The sequence below is a fragment of the Netta rufina genome, assembly GCF_964035555.1.
Source record: "Netta rufina genome assembly, chromosome: 7".
Lineage (NCBI taxonomy): Eukaryota > Metazoa > Chordata > Aves > Anseriformes > Anatidae > Netta > Netta rufina.
Genome location: NC_140130.1, coordinates 30218291 through 30231334, shown reverse-complemented (window position 1 = coordinate 30231334; position 13044 = coordinate 30218291).

Below are 13044 nucleotides of genomic sequence, written 5' to 3'. Positions count from 1 at the left end.
AGTTTTTGAGACTTGACTGCTTTTGTGTTTCAAACTGAAAAAGCTGCTCTAGGCTGGGGTAGTGTTCAGTGTCACTTATTAAAGAAACGACTGTTTTTTTCTTGGAGGGTGCTTCAATGTCTCTAATTATGGCAAGGGAACTGCTCACCCTAGAAAGAAGAGTCTGGCTCCAACTATACTTCTCACTGTCTGAGAATGACCATTCAGCATGATTAACAGTTCTGTAAAAGATTCCTTCAGAGACTGAAAAAAATACAAAGTGGGATAAGTCTGAAATTAAGCTTGATAGCTTTTGACTCCTACAGATATGTGCTTGATTTTACATGTAAATAACTCATCAGTTCAGGATCGTAGAAAGCAAACCATGCATGTGAAAAGTACAAGTGCTTTCAGAATCAGGATAAGGGCCATTACTTCAAAGGTGTGTAGTTACCTAGCTCTTGTGGAAATAGATGAGATGTTACGACCCCAAATATTTCTAAATAAAAGTAAAATGTGAATTACTTTTGCTTGACTCCCACTTCTGCAAAGTATAACATCTTTTATAAATTGCTAGCTGTTAGAAAGGTGACTTTAATTTTACTCTTCTGGTCATATCAGTATGTCCTAATCTTAATCTATATCTGTATCTTAATCACTGTGCTGTAATCAGGTCATGTCTTTCTAGTGTACTTCAAAATTCGTAATTGCCCTTTGTAATCAGTCTGCTGTGCTAATAGTAAAGTTTCTTCTATTAGTTTCTTCTCTAGTTTGTGTAGAAAGAAGGAAAGATTTTGTTTGTAATTTCAAGTCAGTATAAAAGTATTTCAGTGTAATTTATTTCTAAATTCTTCATTCTTAGATTATTTCAAAAATTGTTTTTCTGAAAACCAAAGATGAAAGAAGCAAAGGTAAAGCAGTTGCAGGTTATAGATAATACAATATAGTCTTCACAGTAAAAAAAAATACATAGTGGAAGCTCAAAATGACATGATAGTAGTTACAAATCATTTAATGTTTTTAACATTATCAATATTACTTTTACCATATACAAATGACTCTGATTTTGAACTGTTGTATTTATAACAAACCTGCTTCACAAGCTACATCTTTTTTGTTTTTTCTTTGATCGTGGTCACCTTTCTGTTTGCCACCGATTTATGCCCTAACTTTTTTTCCACCCTACATGAAGGAAAAAATAAATTATTCTGTAGCATAAATCCACACCTATCATTTTGTGTTCAGGGCTGAAGTCTGAGCTATCCTTTACTGGAAATTACATATCTATGTATTAAAGAAAGAGCAGTAACCACTTGGAGCGTGGTGTTGAGCAGCAGTGCTGATGGAGGGGGACCACTAATAGTGAGAAACCCAGTAATTATTTAGCAAAAGTAACATAAAAAATAGCCAATATTTGAAATTAATTTGATAAGGTGCCTTTTAAAATCAAAGCTTTAGCTCTACTATTTAAAGCATCATTGTTAAAGCACAGCAAGGCATTTTAATGTAATATTTAATAATAGTAAAATGTAGTAAAGAGGTTTTAATGCAAAAAACATTTTATTTTTTTTTGTTCCCCACTCCCACTGATCACCCATTGCATGGCAGGGGAGCCTGGAGCTGTTTTGCTTCTTCCATCACCTGCTTCCTTCCCAGGCTCAGCAGGATGCAAGGAGCATGGGGCAGCAGAACAGGAACTCAGTGATCTCTGCTTAAATATGAGTTCCTAATGATAATAAAAACCGAAATAAAAACTTCAGCTATTTCTGAAAACCTGGAGCAGGACAGCAAAGAATATTAAAGTGCACTAATAACCTATAATTTATTGCCTCTCAAATCCCTGATGAATGCAGATTAAACACAGCCTAGTCATTATCTCTGAAAGAGTGAGAGCAAACCACCAAGCCACCGGCTGGAAGCTCTCCATTTCTAGTGGACTCCTCAGAAAGGGACTCATGAATGCACACCCTGTTTCCTGCTTGTAACAGGGAGGAAACTACAAAAATCCATATAAGAAAAAATATGGGAAAACATAGAAGTAAATCCTTAATAAGCTATATGCAAACAGCATATCTATCTGTGCCCAGAGTTTCTATTTGTTTTCTTTTTTTTTTTTTTTCAGGTGACAAAATTGTGAATTAGGGAAAAGTCACGTGTATTTATAATTTATTAAAAACCACTTTAAGAAGCAAATTTGTACTCCTCCTAATGTGTCTGGTTGCAATGGAGAATTCACTAAACTCTCTTCCATTTTGTTAGGAATGTAAACAACTTCACAACAGATGTTCTTTACAAGGAGAGAGCCTGCTATTTGCATTGTGATATCTCCATTTGAGTCTTATATCCAAGAGTTTGTGTAATTCCATCTGGAAAAGCTTCGAGGATCCCTTGGGTAACAAAAGCAGAGATTACTTTTTTGTGTTTTTAAATCTAAACTTTCTATTGTCTTCGGTTGCAATAACACAGCACATGTTACACAGGTATCCACATTGCTCCTCTGCGGTGTTTTGGAGTCTAGTTCAGTTGTCTGTTCTGCTGACAGACGATAATCTTGGAACTTTTTTACTCTGCTCTTCTGTAGTATTTGGATTAGTGACAAATTAGGCTCTCATTTTGAAACATTTATCAGAGCTCTTATTTAGCTTGGCATAATGATAGTAACTTTTGTAATGGAGAAAGAACTTTTCAGATCTGGAGTGCGCACTGCAATACAAAATAATGCCTTGGTTATACATTGTCATACAAAATTTTCTTATTTTGTTTTCTTTGGAAAACTGCCATTTGCATAAATATTACTTATCATTGAGTAGGTGCAGGGAAAGCTACAACAGTGAAAAAAATACTTTTAATTATTTGTGTCTTCCATGTATAAAAGAGACTGGGGATTTTTTTGCAAAACTGTAAGTAAATTATCCATTATGTTGTAATGTCCTATAAGAAGATGGGTGCTGTTAAATCTTCTGAATACAGGGGTGTGAAAAACAAACAAACAAACAAAAAACTAACATTTTGAGGACTTGGGCTTTCATGCAAGTTATGTAATCTTGAGCTGAAGTGCAGTAATCAATCTGTTGAAAATCCTTCATGTTTAATCAATTTGGTATGGTATGATTCCTATTACCAGAAAACACCAGGACATTGGTTTATCTCTTTTTGTTGCATAAATTTTACCTTAAACACAGAAGAATCTTAATGGACACTGAAGCATAGAAAAATAATTATTTTACAGTTAATTCATGAAAGTAAAATTAATCCTTTTTTTTTTTTTTTCTCACTTACATTGATCTCAGAAACTCATATACAATGCTGATAAATTATTAGAAGAGCAGCTGTCATTATTTCTTTGTTCCTTCTATTTCAGGAGACTTCAAGATGTTTATGTTGGTTCTTTAAGTTTTGTTTCTACTTAATACTGCAAATGTAGGGAAAAAAAAAGTATAGATGACCAAAACCACTTTATTATCCTTATTCATAACAGGAGAAGTATTTAATGCTAGGTTAGATAACTGTTAGACCTTTGCTGTATCCATTAAAGCCAACTGAGTTTGTCTGTATGCTGGAAATAATTACCATGCAAAACCAGGAGATGTCCATTATACTTCTAGACCTCTATGCTAATTATTTTCATAATATTAATTTTATGGTTCCATCTATCACGCTCCTGTTTATAAATATGGCAGTTTCCTTACACATTTGGAAGACATGGATACATACTACTGACCTGAGTCGGGCAGCATTAAGGGCCTGGTACAGACTATTCCAATTCCATGCAAGTGCCCAAACCATGGAAAAAAAATCCTATTTGAGGAATGGGAATCTCAGTTTGACCAAAATATATATTCTGAATCCGAAAACTTAGCACAACTACTGAAACTGTATGATCTCTTAAAACCTCTCAGCAAAATTGGGCCATATGGTATTTTTCTGTGACAAACTGTTTTGTAGGAAGGGTCCCAATTCTAATTATTTATTCAGACAAAAGCTGTTGTCCTCACTCCTTCAAAACAATCTGAATGGTTTTCAGAATACTTCTTTCCTCCAAACTGTTGTGGAAAAGGTCTGTGCTACCTTCAGGTTTTAAAAGCTGCTTTGTAAATCCAAGTTAAAAAAGAAATCTCTGTAATACTGTACCCTCTATTTCCCATATTTTCAGCCCTTTGTGGGCAGAAAAACATATTTAGTGAAGACTTAACAATAGTAAATAACTGCCTATTGATAGGGATGTTATGCTGTGATTTCATCTTTTTTTAAAGATGACATATAAAAAAGCACCTATGGTTATGTTTCTATCCCTTCCATATTCCTTCCCACTGATGCTGCTGGGAGATTATCTGTCTTTAATACTGGAATTTTGAAATGCTTCAAGGCACACGTTTGCATATGTATGCCAGGACTCAGTGCACAGCCAGAATAATAAAAACATATATGTGAAATGCATGTCAATAATTCTTGTGGGTTTGTCTTTTCAAAGCTTATTGAAAGAAAATAACAGAAGGAAAGTGAATTAGAATAGATAGAAAAAGAATGTTGCTTCCTTGAAATAAGTATCCTTTTTGCTATTTTGAGAATTCAATCACAATATTTAATGCCTTCAGCAAATCAGTTCTTTGAATAGAGAAGTGGTACCTATAGTTGAGTCTGCAAAGGTTATAGAAGAGAGTGAATAACACGCAGGGTTTTCACATGTTTTCACCTAAGTTTTGGCCTTTCCCTCTTCATTTTTACAAAAATCATAATTGTGCTTCTGTTGATACACAATGCATTTTTAACCCTCATCTCTCATTGCTAAAAGAAGGAAACAGCCTAAATATCAGTTCAGAAGCAATCGCTGTTTGTGAATGCTTTTAGATCTACCAGCATGGGAATTTTTTTTTTTTTAAGGAAGAAAAAAAGTTATTTAATCAAAGGACTTAATGATGAAGAGTCTGATATACACGCATTTATATTTGTAATTTTATTTTTACAAATAATCCAGTAAAGCCACCCTCGGTAGGTGATTTAAGAGTTGAGTATGGAGGGCAGCAAAGCATAGCAGGGCATCATCCTTTTAACTCCTCAGCTGGGGCTGACCAAGTGCAGTTGGGGCCAGGGAACCATCGGCAGTACCTGTGGGAAGCCCCATGAGATGGCTGTCCTGCCTGGCTCTCCCTGGCCTGTTTTTTCTTTCAACTAACTGCACCCGATTCGACCACCCCTTCTGCCTCAGTTTGTTCTTGGTGTCTTGTTTCTTTTCTCATATTCTGCATTTCTGGCGTTGTTAGTCCCATTTCTGCTGGGCAGACATTCCTTAATGCATGTGAGGGTTAGACCCGTTGCCAATAAATGTATCATGTTGCTCTTGCCTGTAGTGAATATTCCACACCACCCTTCCCACTTGTCACGGTATTCTGAATTTTCTTTCCTCTGAAACACTTTCTTCTCCTTCTCCACCCCCTCCTGAAGACTATACACTGAGCTGCACACATTTCATTAGCACGCTCGCTACTCTATCTTCCAAGATGTTAATAAAAACACTGAATAGGACTGCACCTGGCTCATGCTCCTGTGTGATCCCTTTTGTGAAGCCCCGGAGAGTCAGTCATTGGAAACTATTCACAGAGAGCAAGTTTTTTGATCAGCTGTGCACTGTAATAATAGCTAGGACTGTAGGCCACATGGAAGATCATGATCATAATTACACTGGCTCAGATCAAAGGACAACCTAGCCTGTTTGCAACAGATAGAAGAAAATAGGTATGAGATGATTCTTTCCCAAGTATGCTCCTCTATTTTTGAACAATTCGGATTTAGGAAATAGTTTACTTATGAGAATGTGATATAAGGAAGCGTTAAAACCCAGTGTTGATATCAAAATCCTTTATCAAAGTTCAGGTGCAACACATTTACTGCAGCAGATTCATCCATCTGGCCAGCTGGCATATCAGGGAGGGAAGTTACAATAGCGTGACATGCTTTGTTTGTGACAAACCAAGGCTTACTGGTGTTTTGTATTTGCCTGTTTGTCTTCCAAGTATCTGCAGTTTAATTGTTTAACAATCTGTCCTAGTACCTCTCTCAAAACTCAATCTGTACGGTGTAAAATTATACCAAGCAGTAAAGGCAAACACTAAGTCTAGCCTGTCGTATTTCTCTGGGAACTTCCCTGTTCCTCCATGAATTCTTTAAGACAGACTCCAGCAATTCAGAAATATCTTTGATGAGTGCCTGCAAATCTGTAAGCTGAAAATGATGAGACCTTATTAGCATGAGCATACCTAAATATTTAGTCAATTCTGTCTGTATTGTGGCCAATATTCCGTACTCGTTGAAGTTAGTTAATTATGCATCAAGGCACTTTCCTGGGGAGCACCGAGGGAAATAAGGGATAGCAAAGTGTCAGTGTGCTCAGTATCAACCTCTGCCTCCTTTCCTAGTTCATAATGGATCTTCTGAAGAGTGATACAGAATTATGAGCACGGCCAAGAACCTCACTGAGTTGGCTTGTGCAATTAAACCAAGTACAAAATGGTTCTTGAGACACATTAGTAAAAGGGAGCACAAAAGTAAGAAGGAACCACAGAATCCCAGAAATGAAATGGAGATTACCAGCAATCTAGGAATGATTGAAATAGCAAATGAATGCATTGTCTCACTTTTCAGTGGGGATAATGTAGTGCCTAAGAATAATAAAAAGATACTTAAAGGGAATGAAGACAGAGTAATGGAAGTTCCCGTACGTGAGCTAGCAGCTAAACGTAGCCTGCTTACTAGGATGAAATGGAGAGGGTTAAAGAATAATGATTTAAGGGCACGGAAAGTATCAGTAAATGCAAATGCTGATTTGCAGGGATCTAAGTGTATCTGTTCGATTCAGGGCTAGTTCCATACAGATAAAGTATAATATAGTTATTCCTTGTATTCAGAAAAGGGAAAAAGGTGGTCAAATACAAGGCAGACCTGGTAGTTTGACCTCAACACCGAGCAAGGTCTTAGAATAGATTTTGAAGGAAAAAATTATCAAGGACCTGGCAGTAAATGGCAAGTGGGGAAAGCTACAACATGGTTTTATCAAGGGCAGATCATGTCAAACTAACTTAATATCTTTCTTTGATAAGATAATTGTCCCAGAAAAGAGTAATGTAGTGAACCTAATCTTCCTTGATCAAAACAAGGCATTATATTGTTCCTGCTGGGCACTTATTTAAAGTGGAGAAGATGGGCATTACTGCAAAAATTGTAAGGTGGATGAGGAACTGAGAGTTATATTAAAAGAGGATTATGTTAAAAATGGAAACACAGAAATGAAATGAAGTTGATAGTAGAATTCCTTTTGGACTGGTCTTAGGACTGACTTAAATAGTATTTAAATAGTTTGACTTAAATAGTCAAACTAGAAGGGGTATGGCATTAACAGATGTAATGAAGTTGGAATATGACTAGCAGAAAAAAAACAAATGACTTCAGGGACTGACAGAATGGAAACCTAACAGCACAAAAAGAAAGCACTGTTAGGGGACTAATATGTTCTTTTGGTAAAAGCTGGTGACTTGATGACCACTGGCAACCATAGAGAGAAGGGGTTTGCTGCATGTTGTATGGTGACCAGGAGCCATGGTTACATCATGGCTGTGAAGCAGCTTTAGGTTACATTAAGCAAAGGATTTTTAGCAAAGACAATAAGGTGTTAACATTGCTTTACAAGGCGCTGGTAAGACAACTCTCAGATTATTGTTTGCAGTTGTCATGACCCACATTAATTCACAGCAGGTGCAGAGTGGGATGGTTAGGGGAAAGGAGTACCTATTTTCTCAGCTGAGATGAAAATAGCTTATCTGGCAAAACAAAGCTTGAAAGGGCATATGGTTATATCTTTATGAGTACGTGTGGGGGTAGATGTGATATGAGAAGACTTTTATGTTGAAGGATAGCACCATTTCGAGTTCAGATACATACAACCAATTATGAATAAATGGGAAATTTAGAAGAAGGATCTTGGCAATCTGTGTAAAGCTCTGGAACTCTTTTCCAGACAAGGTCACAGAGGCAGGGAACTGAACTACTTCAGGATGGAAATTTATAAATTAATGAAAGGATGTGTGTGACACAGTGAGGCAATGATGAGTCAGAATTCAAAGCTTGTGATATAAAGCTTTGGATACTTACCGGCATTGCCAGAGAAGTTTAAAGGAGAACTTGTTTGTGTACTTTTCTTACACAGTCCATAAGCAGAAATATTTTTAATTCGACCATGTGCTGGGGCTTCTGCTATTCTGCATACATCAGGACTTTGATGTTTCTTCTTAGTGCATGGTCTAGGAGAAGGGAGCCACCCTTTCTTAAATGGTAAGAGATTGGCAGCAGGTAAAAATGTCAGGTGTTAATTGGATTTAATTTGCTTACATATTCAGGGTTAAGATGATCACCTGATTGGGACCAGGAGGTAATTTTTCTCTGAGTCATATTGGCTAGGGTTACTTTCCTCATCAACTGTCTGGAATGGGGTATAAAATTTTGATTTGCAGAATTCTGAATTGTGTCTGGTCAAGAAATCCTATGACTTTAGCAACTTCTACTGTCCTTTTCTGACTCACTTTTTTATTTTTTTCAGTGTTTTTCAGTCCCTTATTCTCCTGAAGTATAAAGGGATGTAATTGTTTTATGGGACATCATTTCAGTATGCTGCAAGACTTGATTTAATGCTTGCTTTTTCAGATCTTCCAAGAGTTTCTTCCAAATAAGAAAATCTTACTTATGACAGGCAGGCAGGAGCACTTCATGTGTATTGGTAAGGTTTGAAAAGAAAAGGCCGATTGTTTTTTTGGTTCAGAACTTCCTGCAACTTTACATCAGAAAGCACCCTTTAATGGATGATTCTAGCTCAAGTAATTTAAAAAAATATTTAGATGATACCATATTTTGTCAATCAGGATTCTCAGGGCTTTCTAGCTTAGGTTTTCTACCAAATTGTTTACAGATGCCTTATCCAACCGCTAAATGATTCAGGTTCTTCAGCCTTTATTAAATCCATTTCAAGGTAATTACACTTGCATTTTTTCCTTCTGATTTGGTTTCTTGACTACTAGCTGAAAACAAATAATTGAAAAGTGAAGTGATAGTGCTTTGTCTCTTTAAATGTACGAAGAATCTGTGGCAACTAGGCTCCTAAGTCACCTGTTATTAAGTGGATAAAATTAGATGGGATGTAAATGTACTGCTTCCAATGTGTGTTCCTAAAGATCATTTTTTACATAGATATGGATGCCTTGACTAGAGGCCACAAGGAACACCATGGTGTTAAAGATCCAGCAGGTAATTTACTGTGTGTTACTGATGTCTGTGCTTGTAGCAGCCATACTAACATTTTTCTTGCCTCTAGTGAGAAAAAATACACGTTTTATCTCTGTACTGTTTCTTGAATTCCGAATAATTGTACTCTGAAATTGGGCAGTTTATTTCTCATAGCTTGTACAGTGGTATCGATGTATCAGTTCTGTGATGTGGCTTATCTTCTTCAATCCAGGAAGCTGGAGTTCAAAGGTCTTTCTTAATGCACGGATTACTAAGTGTCAGTGTAATCTACTGCTACTCACTCTGTCCCTCTCCTTACATTTTTTGTCAGAGAAATAAAATAGCAGATTCGTAAGTCAGGTCAGATCTACTCTGTATCTCTTTTCTTGAGTCCTATCTTGACACTCTAGATAAATTATCTTTCAGTGAAGAGATGGCCTGAATCATATATAGAAAATGAATGTCTCTAAACCTGCCAGCCCTCCACAAATCCTCAAGTTGCATTTCCTTTGAACCGCCTTTTCTGCTAGGGATGCTAGCTGCAAAAACACTGAATTAGTTTTTCTTTATTTTTCATATCATTGTCTCTGTGGAGTCCAGTGTTACAAGCCATGGAACCTTTTAAGAAGTAGTTGGCAGTTGCGTGACATATGTAACTTTCTAAATCCAAACCCCATGTAAGTGGAGAATGGTTACTCCCACACTTCTCGGTCCCTTTTGGATACCATCTGGAACAGCAATAAAATAAACCCAACTTTTTCTTATCGTCTTAGGTACATAAGTCCAGCTGAAAATAGCTTTTTTTCTAATAAATTGTGTGATTAAATTTAAGCTGAAAAGTTTCTGCTGAGACATGTTAAGTTTACTTGTTTTAAGTTTCAGTTGGAACAACAGAAATATTACAGCTGATCCTGTCAGATTTTTTTCACTTTAGCATTTTACATAGCGTACTACTCTTCTCCCTGCCTTTTATTGTTATCTAAGCTACTGTTATCTGACATTTATTTTACTTTTGTGCCACAGTAAAACCTAAATCAGGATTTGGGAAGCTTTTAGGTTGCTGATGAGAGGGGAAAAAAATCCTTCTGCTAAACGTACTCCAATGTCTGTTGGCAGAAAGTTAGTTACCTTCTTGCTTCTTGTTCTATTAGGTGCTCTACATGTATCCCAGATCGCCCAAGTAGCTAAATGTCTAGTCTCCTCCTTTCAAGGTCCCTCCTGGAAACCAGAGCAAGGCTGAATTTATTTAACTTCTGGTCTATTCAATCAGATTTGAGGATGTTAGGCGTTTCTCCAGGATTTCTGGATATCTAGTGGTCTTGGCAGTGCCTCATATAAGTTTCCAGGGATCTGGACAGCTATAATAAATGGTCTCTGCATGGGAATAAATTGACATTGTGGTGTGTGCATGGTGAGCCCAGTGTCAGATTTACTCCGTAAGAGCTATTTTTGCATAGCATAGGCATAGATACCCATCTCTTGCAAGTATCACACAGAAATGTGGTACCCCTGCCTTGGTAAAGTGGTTTGCAATACAATGCCAAGTTACTTCTCATCTTAAAATCCTAAAGATTTTTTTTTTTTTCAGGGGAGCTTGACTTTTCTCTAATCATCACAGAAATAAAAGCATTCTTGAGTGGCTTTACAGTACAGTAAACTCAACCAAATGCTTTATTTTAGAAATAGTATTATGTCAGAGTGGAAGCTGTCTTCCAAGGTACTGATTGCATGGGACTCTAAATCCCAGGGTAGTGGGTTCAGCCCCCATGCATGAATTTGGAGAAGGCTGCCTGGGGAAGCAGCTGAGTCACCATCCCTGGAGGTATTTAAAGCATGTGTAATTGTGGTTCTTAGGGACATGGCTTAGTGGTAGACTTGGCAGTGCTAGGTTAATGGTTGGACTTGATGATCTTTTTTTTACGTACTTTAGTCAACATTCATCAACTGTTACATTCCGCATAACGTAGAAATTTAGCAGAAAGAGCATTTGCTCTTTCATGGAAATCTTGCAGGAAGAGCACTTGTGGTTATTCCTCTGGGAGGACAAAAAAAAAAAAGGCAATATTTTCCTACAGGGATTAAATATCATTTTATGAAATTAAAAAAAAAATAATAATTTTTTTTTTCTAAGTCCTGAATCTTAAAGTAAAATGAATATCGACTAGGCAGTCAAAACATTTTCAGCTTTCCTTCAATGTAGTCTCCACGCTGAAGTGAGCTATTTCAGATGGCTGAAAAAGTATTGCTTAATGCCTGTAAGCACTGTCAGAAATCAATAACTCTGAAATTTGCGCAATTTGTACATACTAAGTTTGGCACATCACTTTAATTCAGTCTGTTTACAATAGAATAAAAGTGGTTTGAGCAGTTGTCGAAAGGACAGAATTTCTTCTATATTGCAGAAATAGTTAATATGACAAATATCAAAATTATAATGATTTTTTTCATTGAAGCTCTGCAAAAAATGAAAATTCAAAGTATCATAGGAAATAGCATTGTTTTGGTGGTTACACATAACCTGTAGATAGTTACTACAGTTGCACTAAACTAGCTTTTCCTATTTAAAATATTTTGAGATCATAAAACATACCATTAATGAAGAAAAAAAAAGCCAACAAGATTTTCTATATATTTTTGGTGGGTAAACGATTGGCAAAGAAGTCAATAACATGAGCTTTTAAGAGCAACAATGCAGAAGAATTCCATGTGTTTTGAGAAGAAAAAAGTACGCTGAATTTAGTGTTGTATTTCCAGCAGACAAAGGCAGGTCTGTTGAAATTCTTTTTTCAATCTACACAAGTGCCTTCATCTTGAAGATGAAATTTATTCTCTTTTGTTATATATGTTCAAATCTAGGGTTTTGGTTATCTATGGAGTCTATTTTGTGATAATGGAATTCTTCTAAGCATTTTCAACAAGTAAAATTTGAAGAAGTTTAAGTGTCCAAAGGTGAGAATTAAATTAAAATATAACAGCATTCCACCTGAATGTGAATTACAACACTTAACCAGTTAGGCTCAAGATTTTAACACATTTCACCAAAAAATGTGAAGTATGCATTTTCAAATAAATCTGAGGTAATGCAGTAAAATACCTGCGCTGGGATGAACACCTTTCTTCTTGGTACTCTTCCTGGTGTTTTCCAGGTCCTCCAAAAACTATTATGATACAGCTAACTTTTTGGCAAGCTAACAATTTAGGGTGCCTTTGCTTTACAATTTTTTTCTGACACTTAGGATGAGGACTTTCGCACTCCACCACAGAGACCACAAACATCCAGTTCTAGGACCGTGATTCTCTCTGCTTCCCCTTTCCTGGCTGATAGGAGCAGTGGCTATCAGTAAGCTGGAGGAGCAGAGCGTTAAGCCAGGTGGTCATGAGCTCAGCATCTGACATCCCTGAAGGTCCTCCCCCGTCAGGCTTTACTGGAGGTCCAGTTGTGCTGCCGCCATCCTGTTGGAACTTGTGGTCCTGTTTATTTTTTTCTTGCCTCCTTTTTCTGATGAAGGAAAAAAACCTCAGATGTGATGCACAGGGGTTTCGTGAAGTCCTACTGTGCATCCATCAGGTTGCTATGTCTAGCTCCAGTTTGATGTTACACAGATTACAATGTAATCGTGTTCAAAAATTGTGCCATTAATCATATTTTTTTTTATTTTTTTTTTATTCTGGGAACATCGTGATTACATTTCATTCTGGCAAGAAGCCATTACTGTACATATTTAAAAGTTTGCATTATTTTGTTATAAATAATGATCTACTGGATAATTAACAAAGTCACAGACTTGGATGGGTCAC